The sequence below is a fragment of the Artibeus jamaicensis genome, unplaced genomic scaffold (genome assembly GCF_021234435.1).
Source record: "Artibeus jamaicensis isolate MK-2021 breed Jamaican fruit bat unplaced genomic scaffold, CSHL_Jam_final contig_887, whole genome shotgun sequence".
Classification (NCBI taxonomy): Eukaryota; Metazoa; Chordata; class Mammalia; order Chiroptera; family Phyllostomidae; genus Artibeus; species Artibeus jamaicensis.
Window position 1 is genome coordinate 1352366 of NW_026522003.1, and position 16184 is coordinate 1368549.

At 41.5% G+C, this 16184-nt stretch overlaps 1 non-coding gene across 1 annotated transcript; it reads left to right on the plus strand.

Annotated features, from left to right (window-relative positions):
* Nucleotides 1-15750: 15750 nt before the first annotated feature.
* On the plus strand, nucleotides 15751-15856 carry LOC119037324 (U6 spliceosomal RNA). The gene has a single exon (XR_005080172.1). It is a non-coding gene; the product is annotated as a U6 spliceosomal RNA (small nuclear RNA).
* The last annotated feature ends 328 nt before the right edge of the window (nucleotides 15857-16184 follow it).

Genomic DNA, 16184 nt, shown 5'->3' on the forward strand with positions numbered 1-16184 from the left:
AGTTTTTACCCTTATAAACCACATTGAGATGAATGTCCTTATTAAGTCTGTGAACATATCTTCAATTGTACTCTTAGGACACCTGGCTAAAAGTAGAATTACTGAATCAGTATGTCTACACATTTTAAGACTTCTTTTTTTGTTGTTCACATTCCCAGTCTGTGCTCCCAAGTGTTCACACTGGCTTTTGGAGAGCATATATTTCTCTGAATCTTCTAGACAGAGATTATTCTAATTTTTCTTTGTCATTTTAAAATGTTGAAATAAACATTATTTTTATTTTTATTTTTTAAAATGAACTGAGAGTGAAGGAGGCTATGGAGGGTACAGAGTGGGTGGTGGAGCCTCACTACAGCCAGGCCTACACTTGCTTCAGTCTCGAGCGCCCTGTGTCTCCCCTCCCAGGAGGGCACTGCCACTGGAGGGCCTTATTTCCTCCCCAAGAAAAAATAGGTATCAGGTCACCAGTATTACGTTGTTAAAAACTCCAACATGATCATGGATTCCATTAACAGAATGTGACTAGTAGGAATTACAGAGTAATTCTGTTTACTAAGGTTTGGTCACAGTCTTCTTTGTGCATTGGGTTTGAGGCTGTATAACTAAAGCAGACATTTGTAATAGTCCATTGATAGGTCTTAAAAATGACCAAAGAATTAGACAAGAGGATCTAGGAGTGCAGGACACTGAGTATTAAATTATTTAGACAGGTGAAGAAAGGGGCTCCAATCTTTGAAGATTTGTGGTCTGAGCTCTCAGTGTGTAGTGATTAGTCGACAGAGGGAAGAATATTTTGTAAGCGAGACACTGGAGGAGGGTGTATTATATTTCTTGGAAGTTTCAAAGGAAAGATCTTTGCACTGTTCACCACCCCAGTACTTCTCTACCATGGGGATTGCTTCAGAGGCAGTGGGAGAAGAGGTGGCTTGTTGGACTTTGTGTATGTAAGAGAGTCATGGTACACCTCGATGTGGGTATGGCAAGGCCACTCTCATGCTCCTGGTGCCATCTGGATCTTTTCACCAGCAGCCCTTGTTCTTTCATGTTTTTAATTACTCTGAAGGGACACAAAGGGCGTGTGAGTAGGAAGATAGGTGGGTTGAGGGGAATAGAAGAAAAGGAAGGATCTGGAGAGAGCTGTTAACAAGGTTGCTTCTCAACTTCCTGACTAACCCCTGGTTTCATATCTCTTTGGTCAAAAGCACTTTTTTGGTCTTTATGGGATGAAGGTAAAAATCTAAAAAGTTTGAAATAAAATTCCGAAAGGCCTTATTTTAAGGTAGTGGGTTAGAGAGAACACTGGCTTCAAAGTCATGGGTTTGTTTCCAACTCAGTTGCTGACTATCTGTGTGGCCCCGGGCCTTCTACTTTACCTTCTTTAGAAGTCTCAGGCACCTCCCACCCCCAACTATAATAATGCATTTACTGAACCAAGCGCTATAAAATGAAGAGACCAGAACAGGTCAGAGACCTTAATTTGGGGTTACTTAATACACTTCACAGGGTTTGTAAACTTGTTAAGCATTTTTATGGGAAAAGAGTTAAAATGTTCACCACATTTTATTGGAGAAGAACCAGAAAAAGTTAAAAAATTGTGGGCTAAACGAGCTCTAATTTCCTCCCAGTCTTGACTCCCAGGTCTTCTCTTCTAGAACAAGTGGGGTTGCACCTGGTGCCTCCCTTCACCTCTCTGCTGTTGGGAAAGGTTGGGTTGTAGGCACAGAATTATGTGCTGGTTGTAGGCACAGAATTATGAGGACAAATGTGGCAGAACATGGTCTTTAAACTACACTAGCTGGGTTTGAACTCTACTTTGTCACTTAATAAATAGGTAACTTTAAGCAAATTAACTCTTCCTGAGCTTCAGTTTCCTCATTTTCAATATAGTGGATAATATTATATATACCTTCTCCTGATGTTAATCCATGCAAAGTGTTTAGAGGAGTACCTGGCAAATAGCAAGCATTATTTACTATTATCACTGTTGAAGATGAATGTATCTATTAGTGTAAGTGGAGATGTTTGGAAGAGATTGTGTGTGTGAGAGGGAGTATGGGGGGCAGTCCTAGGATTGGCATGAGTGGGACTGACAGCCTGGGACCTGGTCCTGGTGTCTGACAGTGACTTGCTCATCCTGAAGGTCCTGAGAAAGGCCCACTGAGGACAATCTTCCTGTGGGTATCATGATTTCAGGACCCCATGGCTGGACTGGACCAGAGACCTCATCAACTGATCCTTGGGTCCTGGCCTGAGTGGGAGGCTGGCATCACCTGTGGTCACAGTCCTGCAGCCAGCCAGCCGGCAGCATGTGCAGAAACGGTGTCTGCCCCTGTCTCAGATGTGTGCTATAAGGACACTGTTTGACTTTTGTGGGATAAAGGGCACCCCCTAAAACTTGGTGAAGTGGGGGAAGCCATGCCTGTGACTGTCCCTTGGAGTTGCCTGAATGGCTGGAACACTTAGGAACACACAGCTGGGACCAGTTGGGCAGACTCTTTGGGTCCATTGTCTAAACCACATGGACAGTCTTTTCTTTGTTCCTTTTAGAAATGAAGAGGAAGAATCTTTGTCTTTGATCTTATTCTTTATTCCTCCAAATGTTCTGTAACTGGGCAGGGGCATTTCTTTGTGCAGGATACATTTTCCCAGTGATTTCCTGGAAATTATTGAGGGACCCTGTCCCAGTTCAAAATACCACAGGCTGGGTTGCTTAAAAACAGCAGAAATTTATTTCTAATAGGTCTGGAGATTGGAAGTCTGAGATCAGGGTGACAGCATGGTTGGGTGGAGGGCCCTCTCCAGAGCCACAAAGTTCTCATTGCATCCTCTCATGGTGGAAGGGGCTCGAAAGCTCTGTGGAATCTTATATAAAAGCACTAATTCCATTTATGAGGCTTCCGCTCTCACGGCCTAATAGCCTCCCAGAGACCCAACCTAGTAATACCATCACCTTCTGAGGTTAGGATTTCAACACATGAATTTGGCTGGGGCAGGATGGGGGGGTTGGGGTCACATTCAGACCATAATGGACCATTTTTTTCCTTTGGTGAGAAATTCTTTTAAGCATGTTGGAGCCATTGTGACCTCTTTCCAGTGAGTAATGGGTCTGGAATGGGAAGTTTTGTCCTCTTAAGGATCCCACAGTGAAGAAGAGAGCTAAAAAGGAAACCATGAGAGAAGAATTACATTTCATATTGAGATATATCAATACCTTAGACAGTAAAATGCACTCCTTTAAAACATAGTTGGATGAATTTTGAGAAATGTGTGTGTTGTGCTACAATAACAACAATTAAGATACAGAAGAGTCTCTCTTAATTTTTCCTCCTTTAGTTGGTTTTCTTTTCCTGTCCTCAGCTGCTGGTAACTGTTGGGAACCGCTCTGCCTGGTTTCAGGAGTTTTAACTGCCCCCCATGGCTAAGTCTGAGTGAACAACCTCCCGAATGTGAGCCACTAAGGAGACAAAGCTTGTCTCTGGCAGCAACGCTGCTTCTGCTTCATCCCTTGTTCCTAACACTTGGTTGGTTAGTCAGAGACGGTAAGACCCCTCAGAGGGGGGGCAACCTAAACCAGACATGATCACTTGAGAGGCCCTCAAGGAAGGACTCTGGAGACTGCAACAAAGAGGGAGTGATGGACCCTCACCGCCCCTGCCCAGGCTATTCTGACATAGCCAGAGTTCCCATTTCCATCTAGGAGAAGTGTTTCCTGGCTCTAATCCACTTCAGCCTAAAATCTATGATGGGGGAGGTGGTGCAGCCCCTTGCCAGCTAGAGTGGGTTCTGGGGTGATCAGGCATAAGAAAGAGTTCCTAAAGTCCTGTGAAATTTGCTTTGCTAAGAGTGCTTTCATTCATATGGTAAGGGTCCGAGCAGGAAATGAATATGTCTCCCAAAGTTTTTGCAACCCCTTTACTTGACAGACACTGACTCAGACTAAGCCCTCAGATTTCTTTGAAATGTTATCTACTGTTTGATTCTTGCCACCTGACATTGACTGATGAGCTTTACCTGTATTCCTATTATTACAACCCAATAAAAGCTGTTGAGGAAGGGGCTCTTGGTCTTTCTCCTCTGAGAGACTGACCACCTCTCCTCCCAAGCAGATCATGTCTTGGTAGTTTCACTTTCATCGGGGGAACTTTGCAGGCAAAGTTGCCCCCACATAACTGCTCATCTGATTTCTGACCCTTTTGCCTTTTCCAGGCTTGTCACAACAATGTAATCACGCAGCCTTTAGTGTCTGGCTTATTTCGCCTAGTACATGCTTCTGAGATTTATCCATGTTGTTGCTTGTACCATTAGTTTATTCCTTTTTGTTGCTAGGTAGAATTTTGTAATATGGATATTCCACAATTTGTTTATCTATTTATCAGTTGATGGACATTTGTGTTGTTTCCAATTTGGGGCTACTTTGAATAAAGCTGCTATGAACATTTGCATATAAGTCTTTGAGTAGCTATATGTTTTCATTTCCTTTGGGTAAATATCTAAAAGTGAGACTGCAGGGTTTTATGGGGAATATATGTTCCACTTCATAAGGGAATGTCAAACTTTTTCAAAGTGGTGGTATCATTTGGCATGAAGTCCAGTTGTCCACAGACTCCTCACAGGGTCTTTCACGTACACACACTCTACTTTTCCCATGAAAATGGGTCATTTTGGGAGGGTCCTTTTTACTGTGACAGCTCCAGAAAAGGTGTCATAGTCTGTTTCGCTTACTCATTCTAACGGTTAGCACAACAGACTCTGCTGTTAGGAAACTGTCCTGTTTAGAAATGGAGCCACAATCCTTTTTACTTCCAACAGTTCTTCATCAGTCTTCTTATTTCACCCCCTTCATTAGGATGATCAAAATGGACAACATCAGCTAGTTAACCAACTTTATCTGAATGATTTAAAACAAAGAGTAAAATACATTTCTGGGTTTTTTCTACTCTTAAGTTTTTCTTTATCTGTTCTGATTTTAGTTTGTAGATAAAAGCATTTCCTGGTGATTTGTCTTGCCCTGCAGTCTGACTTTTGCTGGAAGCCCTTCCTTTTCTTCCAGTCTTCAGCAGTGTATCTCTCAGGCATCCCCTATATTCTCTGCCTTTGGGACCAGTGGTGGCATCTGCCTGCATTGGCTCACTGTTTGGGGACAGCAAGGCCTTGGCTTATTCTCAGACCTCCCATGTGTGCAGAGCGCTTGCTTCTCCTTTCCATGCTGTAGAAGGCAAAGAGAGAGTTACATGATGCTCTGACTCTACATGTCCAGGAAAGGCCCTGTGATCATGAAAGCCCTGGGTTTTTTATTATCCAGCCAGAGGGAGGTATTCATTTCCACTTGAATAGAGGCACAAGCTGTGTTTTAGACTGGGGCTGGCTATTTGCATAAAACAAAGGAGTTATACATTAGCGTGGGGTAACTGGCTCTTCTCAGTAGCTGTCTAGCAATGACTAGAGACAATGGCTTAATTATAAGCTACTGCAGCTAAAAGACTCATAACCCACACTCAATATCTTAACAAAATTTCACCATTCCTTTCCTGAGAGATTTAAATTCGTTTGCAGATTTAAAGAACAGCTTACTTTATCCTTTTCATTTCCTCACTGCTTCCAAAACACTTCAAGTTTATTTCAGCCTCTGACCTTTGCCAAAGCTGTTCCCACACCCTGGGTGCCTTCCCTCCTTTCTTTTGCTTAGCTCTTATTTACTTCTTTTTCAAAGCTCACTTCAGGCACTTCATCTTTTAAGTAGGGTTTCTTTCTTTCTTCTTTTTTTTTACAACTTCAGTCCAGCTAGAGCTCTACTATCTGTGAACATTCATTTCTAGTACACATAATTTAACTCATTATTCTTCACTTGTATGTATTGGTGATATTGTCTTCTTTACAAAAATGAGCTATTTGAGAGTAGAGACCACATCTTACTCAGTTTTGGATTCCAGCACCTAACACAGATCCTGGCAACATACATTTTTGTTGAACCAATGAATTAATGAATATTAGGGATATGGCAGTTACTCAGTAAATAATTGTTGATTGCTTGATTGTGGGACCACTATAGGAAATGCTGCATAACCTTGTTCACTGTATCACCATTTTAATGCTGGTCAGGACTGCTTGCAGAAATTCACCTAGAAACCATGTTTTCTTCCAGCACCAATTCCTTGTCTCTCTCATATCCTTTCCAGTGATTTGGACAGCAAAGGGGTAAATGACTGAAAAGTGGAGAGGACGGACAGGATTAGGAGAGGAAAACAGACAACTGGAAAGTATTTAAAAATATTGTATAATCTTACTTATGAATCGCATTCAGCTCCATGGGTTGGGAATTATATTCCGTATTGGTTACATAAAAAGTATGGGACAAATGCTGCCTGTGAAGACAAGGTTTTGTCACATTTAGTTGGAAGAACACACTGAATACAGTCTGTGTCTATTTCTAAGGATGGCAGGGCATTTGGAAGTGAAGTTCTCACACAGCCCTCTGGAGGCAGGGACACTTCACCCAAAGGGGAGTTTCCACCTACATTGCATCCACAGAGTCCAGAGTTAAGGATGACCTCAGGGAGAGAACCCAGGTAAGCATCTTCATGTGCCTTCAAAACGGCCAGTTCTCTTTCCCCTCAGTGACATCAGAGGGAGGAATCAGCTAATCTGCACCCCTTGGACTTCTCCCTCCAGCAGGGAAAGAGCCTTTCAGACTGAGGAGCTAGCAGGACCTTCACTTGAGATTTCTTCTCCAAGTTGTTCAAGTGACTAAGGCAGAAGTACAATTGTAAGTCATCTTTGTTCTCTGGGAACAAGTGAAGAAGATTCCACTCACTTAAAACTTTGCAATGTGATTCAACAGAATAGAACCCTAACAGATGGAGTAGATAGTGGCAGATAAATACAGATGAAAGCGACCTTGTTGCCTTGTCTGTAGGCAGCAAGAGCACGGTGAAATAACAACTTATTGAATGAATATAAGTGTAGCATGATACTCTACTACTCATTAAACATTTACTGAGCACCAACAATATATGCTAGAATCAAAACATGTCCTCGTCTTCCAGAAGACGAAAGCAAAGTGGGGAAGAAAGAATTAATTTTAAACAGATGTTGAGGTAGAAAATGATGGGATGAGAGGGCCTATATAAATAGAATGGTCATGGAAGACTCCTCTGGAGAGTTATATTGGAGCTGACACTTGAGGAATGAATTGAGCTCATGACAGGCAGAGCTGGGGAAAAAGCAACAGCACAGAAAAGAGCATGTGCCATGCTCTTAGCAGGGGGAGAGCTGGCATGTCCCAGAACGAGAAAGAAGGCCAGGGTTTTCCAGGGTGGTGTGTGAAGGGTGAGGACAGCTAGACCTGGGCCAGACAAGGCATCTTGGAATCAACTGAGAGGTCTCTCTTAGAAAATCGTTTAGATTTTATTTGAAGATTAAAGGGAAGCTACTAATAAGTTTTGGGCAGGGAAGGGACCTGACCTGATTTACATTTATAAAGACCACTCTGCCTGTTGTGTGGAAGAGGGGTTGGAGACTGAGGACTGTGATGGCATGGCTGGAGGTGGGCGAGAAGACGAACACAGTCACCTGTGACAGATACTGAGTGAGACTTGAACAAGGTGGAAGCAGTTGAGACAGGGGATAGAAGGTAGATAGTGAGATTTATTTTCAAGAGAAACTGATAGGGGTTAAATGTTTATGTTCCTTTTCAACAGTGACAGAGGTGCTGTAAAGTGAAAAGTCTCCCTCACTGAAAGAATCACTGAAGGCAGGCTCCTTTTCTATTACTTTTCCCATAGGAGGACCCATGGGCACTTCAGATTCAGCCTGGGAATCTCGTTTAGAAAGACAAATGACCATGGACTCACTAAAGGACATTTCCTTCAGAAGGCTCCTTTTGAAGGCGTCCTCTCTAAAGGAGTGTTGGTGAATAACAGCTCCTTGTGCTGTGAACGGGCTGAGCAGCTCTCTGTGGCCAGAGCAAGCCCTCAGATCTCTTTGAGATGCAATGTTGGAAGTCACTGGTGTGCACTGAAATGGTGAAAGGCTGAGTGGACTCTGTGTGTGTGTGTGACCAACCAGTCTTCTTTATCCCCTTTCTATATAAGGATTGAAATTCTGAGAACTTTGGGGGTGGGGACAGGAAGATCCAATAAGGAGATACTGGAATTGCTGTTTATTATAGAAGGTGGGGACTTGCATACTTAATTAAATAAAAAGAGAGATGATCACATGTAGCTATATATCACCATGTGTTTGTGGAGCATTTGATATGGGTTACAAATAGAGGGATGGTGAATGAACGTATAAATAAATGAATTGATTTCACAGCTTGGTTTGTGGTCTCAACGAAGCTGAACACTAAATATATATATCTTTAATTTACCTTCTAGTACAGAAGGCCTTAGACCACAGACATGTCCAATGTGAAGTTTTTGTGATTCCTAAAATGGCATAATACTGGTGTGTGTTGGGAACCGCCCTGCCTGGTTTCAAAAGCTGTAACTCCCCAAGGCTAAGGCTGAGTGAGAGACCTTGGAACCCTAAGCCACTAAGGAGACAAAGTTTATCCCCCTGGCAGGAGTACTGCCTCTGCCCACTTTATTTCACCCAGCCTGGCCCCCAGTGCATGACTGGTTAGCCAATGATGGGTAACATTCCTCAAGGGAGGGACAACTTAAGACAGGCATGGTCATGGGGGCACCCTCAGGGAAGGACTTGGGGGGCTATGGAGAAAGAGGGTGATGGACCCTCCACCCTCGGCTTTGACATAGCCTGAGTCCTCATTCTGTCTGTAAGAAGTTTCCTAATCTCTTGGCTGCCTTACTTCCCCTGCTCCACCAAAGCCTGAAAGGATGCTGGAGGTGGGTGTGGTCCTGTGCTAAAAAGGGCAGGTTTCCTGGGTCGATCAGGCCTAAGAAAAAAATCCATAAAATCCTGTGAACCTGCTTTGCAAATACCCTCAATTTAAATGATAAGAGGCCCAAGCAGGAAATGAGTTTGTTTCCCCAAAGCTTTATGGCCCTTTAGCTATCTGACCTTGACTCAAAATAGGCCCTCAGAGTTCTTTGAATGTTATCTATTTGATCATTATCGTCTGACAATGATTGATGAGCTTTCCATATATGCCCTGTATTCCTATGCAAATTAAAGCCAATAAAAGCTGGTGAAGGCAAGAGTCAGAGTGCTCTCCTCAGGCAAGTGGCTGAGGCACTTTCCCTGAGAGAGTGGTCCTGCCGTCCTCCCTTTTCCTCCACGGGAGTCGGTAGTCTGTGTGAATTTGACTCATCTCAGCCATAACACCGCAGACACTGTGGGCCAGAGTCTGTGTCAGTGTGTCTTCTTTCCTATTCTGCCAGTTTCTTTTTAGTTCTCTTGATTTTGTTTTATCTCTTATACATAGCTTATAGCTTAATTTTAAGTTAAAAAATTCAATCTAAAAATCTATTTACAATTATTTTCCTACTAGTATAGTTAGCTTTATTTCAGCCTTCTTATTTTATATATGTTTTGTTTTCCTGTTTTTTAAAATTGCCTCCTTTCTTTTCTTCTTCTGGAGTGAGTAAAGTTTCCCCCCCTCATTCTTTTTCCTTCCTCTCTAATAATGTTATAAATTCTATTTCTTTTATTTTAGAGGTTTCCCCAGAATTTTCAGTATCTACAATTAACAAATCTCATCAATCTACAATTAACTAATCTCATCAATATCTTTATTTTCTTACTGCATAATATATGAACCTTAGAGTGTTTGTTTTTGATTCTACAAATTAAACATTATTCTTTAATGTCATCAGCACTTTTTGTTCATCATTTGTCTTTTGCATCTTAGTTCTTTATTCTGGGACTATTTTTTTCTATTTAAGTAATTTATTTTATAGAGGATCTCTTAATGACTTGTTCTGGTTCTGTCTGACTTAAAATGTCATTAGTTTGCTGTTGTTCTTAAGATAGATTTGCTGAGTATGAGCTTCTAGGTTAATAATTATTTTATCTTATTACATTCTACTGCCTTCTGTTTTTTTTTTTTTTGATGCTGGTTTTAGATGGCAGATAGTCTAATTTTTTTTTTATAGGAGATATATATTTTCCCTTTCTGGTGGCTTTAAAAATGTTCTCTTTACTTTTGGTTTTCTAAAGTTTCATGAGAATGTGTCTGGCATGTGGGTTTTGCTGAATTGAGGACTGATGTCTTTCTCTAATGTAGAAACTTTGCAGACATTATCTCTTTGAATATGGAGTCTCTCATTCTCTCTATAGTCTTTTCATAACTCTGGTTAATTTATATTATACTATCTTAAATGAATCACCATTTCTCTTAAAGTAATTTATTTATTTAATCAATATTAATTATTTTACTTAATTATAATTAATGTATTTTATTTTTAATTATATTTTGTTGTTTATGCTATTACTGTTGTCCCAAATTTCCCCCCTTTGTCCTCCTCCACCCAGCCCCAAACTCCCTCAGGTAATCCCCATACCTCTGTTCATGTTGATGGGTCATGTGTATTAGTTCTTTGGCTACTTCATCTCCTGTACTGTACTTTACAACCCTGTGGCTATTCTGTAACTACCTATTTGTACTTCTTAATCCCCTCACCTCTTCACCTATTCCACCCCCCACACTCCTCATCTGACAACCATCAAAATGCTCTTTGTATCCATGATTCTGTCTCTGTTCTTCTTGTTTGCTTAGTGTGTTAGATTCAATCGTTGATAGATATGTATTTATTACCATTTTATTGTTCATAGTTTTGACCTTCTCCTTTTTCTTAAATAAGTCCCTTCAACATTTCATATACTAATGATTTGGTGATGAACTCCCTTAGTTTCTTCTTGTCTGGGAAACTTCTACCACCCTTTGATTCTAAAAGATATCTTTGCTGGGTAGACCAATCTTGCCTGTAGGTCCCTGCTTTTCATGACTTCAAATATTTCTTGCTAATCCCTTCTAGCCTGCAAAGTTTCTTTTGAGAAATCAGCTGGCAGTCTTATGGGGACACTCCTGTAGGTAACTAACTTCTTTTCTCTTGCTGCTTCTAAGATTCTCTCTTTATCTTAAACATTTGGCATTTTAAGTGTGATGTGTCCTGGAGTGGGCCCTTTGCATCCATTTTGTTTTGGACTCTTCCTGGACTTGCATGTCTATTTCCTTCACTACATTAGGGAAATAGATTTCCAATTTCTTCCTCTTTCGCTTCTCCTTCTGATACCACTATGATGCGAATGTTGACTTATTGAAGTTGTCCCAGAGGCTGCTTAAACTATCCTTATTTTTGAATTCTTTTTTTCTTGGTTTTGCTCTGATTGATTGTTTTTTTCATTCCTTATGTTTGAAATCATTGATCTATTCTACTATTGTGTCTCTATAAATTGTTCTTTATTTCAATTAGTGTATCCTTCATTTATGACTGGATCTTTATGGTGGGAGGTCCTTACTAAATTTCTTGAGCCTTCTTATAACCAGTATTTTGAACTTTGCTTCTGGTAGGTTGCTTATCTCCATTTTGTTTAGCCCCTTTTCTGGAGTTTTGATCTGTTCTTTCATTTGGGCCATGCTTTTTTGTATCCTCATATTGGCAGCCTCCCCATATTTGTTTCTTTGTATTAGGTACAGCTGCTTTGACTCCTTGTCTTAGTAGTGTGGCCTAACATAGTAGGTACCTGTAGGGTCCAGTGTCACAGCCTCCCCTATCACTTAAGCTGGGTACTTGAGGTGTGCCCTTTGTGTGGGATAAGTAGATCCTCTTCTTGTAGTTGAGCCTTGGTTGCTCTTGGCAGATCAATGGGAAGGAGTTACCCAGGCCAGTCAGCTGCAAGGACTGGCTGTGACCACTTACTACCAACTTCTTCCCTCCATAGAGGATCACCTGGGCAAGGGCAGGGTGGTGATGTTTGATGTGGTCTATAGCTGTCCACTGGGTATGCTGGCCCTAGGATTTCCCAGGTGGTGCAGGCGAAGGTCGTTCCCCACTTGTGTTTTGCCAAGGGCCACCCTGCCTGAACTACAAAGCAATCTGAGATGGCTTCTAGTTGTGCTGGGCCTGGAGATTTCTTTGGGAAGCCAAGCTGTGAATCTAGGCTGGCTGCAGCTGGTGCCTGGCCTGGGGCTTACTGAGGTCAGCTGCTGCCTGTTTGAGAGAATCTAGGAAGTTGTGAAGCATGAGCCAAGATCAGCCACTCATATAGAAAAGCCCCTTGGGTGGGCCTGTAAGTTGGATGGGGCAGAATCTCTGGGTGTTGGGAACCCCCTGCCTGGTTTCAGAAGCTCTAACCCCCCCAATGGCCAAGGCTCAGTAAAAAGACCTTGGGACTGTAGCCCCTAAGGAGACAAAGCTTGTCTTCCTGGCAGAGGTGCCTCCTCTGCCCCCTTTACTTCACCCTGCTTGGTCCTGGGCAGATGACTGGTTAGCCAGTGACAAGTAAGATTCCTCAAGGGAGAGGCAACTTAAGACATCACAGTTGTGATGGGGACATCAGGGAAGGACTTGGGGGACTATAGAAAAAGGAGGTGGTGGATCCTCACCCCTCAGCTCTGACATAGCCTGCATCCTTATTCTGTCTGTAAGAAGTCTCTTAATTTTTTTGGCTGCCTTAATTCCCTCACCTGATTTAAGCCTGAAACAAAGGACATTGCAGCCCTGTGCAGGAATAAGCGGGTTCCCTGGGGTGATCAGGCCTAAGAAAGAATGCATAAAATCCTGTGAAAACTGCTTTGTTAAGAATGCCCTCAATTTTCTGATAAGGGTCCAAACACAAAATGAGTTTGTTTCTCAAAGTTTTTTTTTTTTTTACTTTTTAAAATATTTTATTGATTATGCCATTACAGTTGTCCCATTTCCTCCCCTTCATTCCCCTCCACCCTGCATACCCCCTCCCCTACCATTACCCCCCCTTTAGTTTATGTCCACGTGTCTCAAGTTCTTTAGATTCTATATTTCCCATACTATTCTTGCCCTCCCCCCATCTATTTTCTACCTACCATCTATGCTACTTATTCTCTGTACCTTCTCCCCCCTTCTCCTCCTCCCACTCCCCTGTTGCTAACCCTCCATGTGATCTTCATTTTTATGGTTCTGCTCCTGATCTAGCTGTCCTCTTAGTTTGCTTTTGTTTTAGGTGTGGTTGTTAATAACTGTGAGTTTGCTGTCCTTTCACTGTTCATATTTTTTAACTCCTTTTTCTTAGATAAGTCCCTTTAACATTTCATATAATAAGGGCTTGATGATGATGAACTCCTTGAATTTGATCTTATCTGAGAAGCACTTTATCTGCTCTCCCATTCTAAATGAAAGCTTTGCTGGGTAGAGCAATCTTGGATGTAGGTCTTTAGATTTCATGACTTGGAATACTTCTTTCCAGCCCCTTCTTGCCTGTAAGGTCTCTTTTGAGAAATCCGCTGACAGTCTGATGGGAGCTCCTTTGTAGGTGACTGTTCCCTTATCTCTTGCTGCTTCTAGGATTCTCTCCTTCATTTTAATCTTGGCTAATGTAATTATGATGTGCCTTGGTGTGTTCCTTCTTGGGTCCAACTTCTTTGGGACTCTCTGAGCTTCCTGGATTTCCTGGAAGTCTATTTCCTTTGCCAGATTGGGGAAGTTCTCCTTTATTTTTTGTTCAAATAAGTTTTCCACTGGTGGCTGTTCCTCTTCCCCTTTTGGTACCCCTATAATTCAGTTATCAGAACGTTTAAAGATGTCCTGGAGGTCCCTAAGCCTCTCTTCATTTTTTTGAATTCTTGTTTCTTCATTCTTTTCTAATTGAATGTTTCTTTCTTCCTTCTGGTCCACTCCATTGCTTTGAGTTCCAGTTTCCTTCCCATCACTATTGGTTCCCTGTACATTTTCCTTTATTTCACTTAGTGTAGCCTTCATTTTTTCATCTAATTTGCAACCAAATTTAACCAATTCTGTGAGCATCCTGATTATCAGTGTTTTGAACTGTGCATCTAATAGGTTGGCTAGCTCTTCGTTGCTTAGTTGTATTTTTTCTGGAGCTTTGATATGTTCTTCCATTTGAGCAATTTTTTTTTGTCTTGATGCCCTATTATGTAGTGAGGGGCAGAGCCTTAGGTGTTCACTAGGGCAGGGCAACCTGGTCACTGCATTGCGACACTATATGTTTGGGAGGGGTGCGAGAGGGAACAATGGAACTCCCTCCACTCTCTGCTGGATTTCAGTCATTTTCCCCACTTCCCCCAAGCAAATTGGGCCCTTCTGGTACTGATTTCTGTGTGGGCTGGCTTGTGTACATTCTAGGACATTGTAGGTCTCTTCAGTTAACTCTCCTATGAAGCTGGGAGTTTATTCCTATACCTCAATGCCCACAGATGTTTTCAATTGGTGTTTTGAGGCTATATTTCCCTGCACTAGAACCCTGGGTTTTGCAGTCTGTCTCACTCCTCCATGTCACCTGGTTTATCTGCACACGAATGTGGGACCACACAGTCTGCCAGCTGCCTTGTGTGCTGTGACCCTCCACAATCCACCGCCTTGTTGGATTTGCCTGCTGCCACCTTGTGAGCCTGGGGTCCACCAGCCACCGCTTTGCTGCGACCCCTGTCTGCCTGGCTGTCCAACTCGTCCCTCCTATTGGTCTGGATGAATATGTCTACTTTAACTCCTTGTTTTTCAGATTTCCATACAGTTCAATTTTCTATTGGTACTGGTTGTTTTTTGTTTCTAAATTGTTGTCCTTATGTTGGTTGTGCAAGGAGTCACAGTGTGTCTACCTACGCCTCCATCTTGGCCCGAAATCTCTAATTTAATATTTTATCTTTACTTCAATATTGGGCCTTCATCAATGAATAGTTTATATATAAGGGTGGTAAGATATCTGCTTTAATTAGCCATTCACAATACTGATCCATATTCATGGGTAAATTTAGAATGTGTAGTCACTCTACTGCTATTTCAAGATTGCCTGAGTCTTTAGTGCTTTTCACTAGTATTTTGGTTCATACAAAGGGAAGAGGAAATCTGTGAAAAAGAAAAAAGCCCAACTTTCACAAATCAAAAAAAAAAAGGAAAAAATTTAAGTAATATATGTATACATAAAAATTCTTTAGTAAGAGTTTTGGATCCAAGGTTTTTAATATTGTTTCCAAATGATATATCTAGGTACTCCTCTCATTGCATACTCCAGTGGGCTCTAGGTAAAATCCACTCTGTGATTTTTTTATTCTTTATGCATGTGGTATTTATAATGCTTGGAATCATCTGACATTGAAATCTTATTTATTCTTTAAGTCTCTCTTCAATATATGCTGTTTTTTTCTGATGGTACTTTCTCTTCTGAATTAATGAGTCATCCCTCCATATCCCTTGTAATGTTATTATATCTCATTTAATTTTTATTGTATTTTTGAAGTTGTTTTTCATTTGTTGCTCATGAGTCAAACATTTCTTTATTGATCTTTGTATTTTATAAAGCCCTTAAAACAATTTCTTAAAATAATCAGATTTAATAAACATTTATTACATGAGTGAATAATACCTCAAATGTATGAGAGATGGATTTGGTAGTGTTTTACACACAAGAGACTGAGGACATATAATTTATGTAATATTTTCAAGGGGACAACAAATTTGTGGAGTAATATATCTTACACTGGTCCCTATAAAGAGAGACTGCTTTTTCTAATAAGAAGGTGGAGATGTCTCCTCATAAACATTCTCTAAAGGGAGACTCTTCATCTTTGCAATGGTTAGAGTTTGAGCTATTAAACAGTGGTCTGGTAAGATTTCCCTTTAAAAGTCATCATCCTTAGTGCTTGTTTCAGCAGCACATATACTAAAATTGAATGATACAGAAATGATTAGCATGGTTCCTGAGCAAGGGTGACACACAAATTCATGAAGTGTTCCCTGTTTTTATATCTGGTGAACACTCACCCCTACCTCATGCCTCACTGAGAACATACCTCCTGCAACTCAAATACTACCAGAGGCTCTTTCATGAGCTGAGCCTAACAGGCAGCCAATAGGCCTAGGCATGTGGAGGTGGATCTCTGGTTTCCTTGAGACTTTGAAGGAACTGACCTGGCCCTGCTGACCTGACCCTGCACCCAGTACACAAAAGCTGGCCTTGGTGTGTAGCTGGATCCTTCAAACACACACCTAGGCCAACAGAGGCAGCCACAAACCTGGATCACTTTGTAGCTTCAAACAAGTTGCCTAGGGCTAGTCACAGGCAATGTCCAA